Source organism: Empidonax traillii, unplaced genomic scaffold (genome assembly GCF_003031625.1).
Source record: "Empidonax traillii isolate 1590-97213 ecotype Southwest subspecies unplaced genomic scaffold, ASM303162v1 scaffold28:size2823434, whole genome shotgun sequence".
In the NCBI taxonomy this organism is placed as follows: Eukaryota; Metazoa; Chordata; class Aves; order Passeriformes; family Tyrannidae; genus Empidonax; species Empidonax traillii.
Window position 1 is genome coordinate 1147941 of NW_020955221.1, and position 977 is coordinate 1148917.

Here is a 977-nt window from a genome sequence, read left to right on the forward strand (position 1 = left end):
CTTATATAAAAATATATTTATATTTACGCAAATTACAGTTATATACAGTTAAGATGCTATATACACAGAAAAAGGGGGTCCACCCCCCGCAGGGATAGGGAAAGGGAAAAAGGGGACAAAAGGGAACAAAAGGGACACCAAACAGGTATACTAGATCGAATTATACTAATAACTAACAAAACAGATTTCACCACGTCCCTTAGAACAGTAGGATTGGCAGTCACAGCCAGCACTCTCCAAACCCCCACGTGGTAGGACAGCGGACTCTGCAGGCCTCAGCCTTAGATAAGCGAGACCAACGCAGGGACCCACTGTTCCCAGACCTCGCCGGAAGAGAAGAGAGCGAGGTCTCTAATCTCTGACTTATTTCCGACTTTGACTTTGCCTTCTTAGAAGTTTTCTTGTTACTGTCAAAGCGGACCTCCATCTTTTTGTGTTTCAGGGATTGCAGGGCATCTGCATCAACCACATAGACAACCTTTTTGTTGTCTTCCTTTTGTTGTAATTCTCTTACTCTGTCCTCAAGTTTGGAAGTGGGTGTACCATCCCACTTCTTCATGTTTTCTCCCTTACCACGCAGATAGGACCACAGTTGGTTGCGTGATTTCCGTTTGGGGTATCCTCTCCTTCTGCGTGCTAGGAAAGGAGACTGTGAACGAGGCCGGGACTAAGATCGAGGTCGAAATCGTGGTCGAAACCACTTTATTGGTCTGCTTCTATAGTCTCTATAATCTATGTAAACTATATCATCTCTCTTCCTATAGTCATCTTCATATCCGGAATATTCATAGGGCCTCTCCAGTGCTTCCTTAAGATGGGTAGGTCGGTTTCGGGCATCAGAGGACTTTTCTAAATTTTCGGCTATAGTCCTTATCCATGAACACATGGTGTTCACAGTTGGTTCATCTGTCTTTGGATTGTAAATTGATATCAAACAGTTGAGGTACGATGCAGGGGCACCTCTAATCACTTGCCTC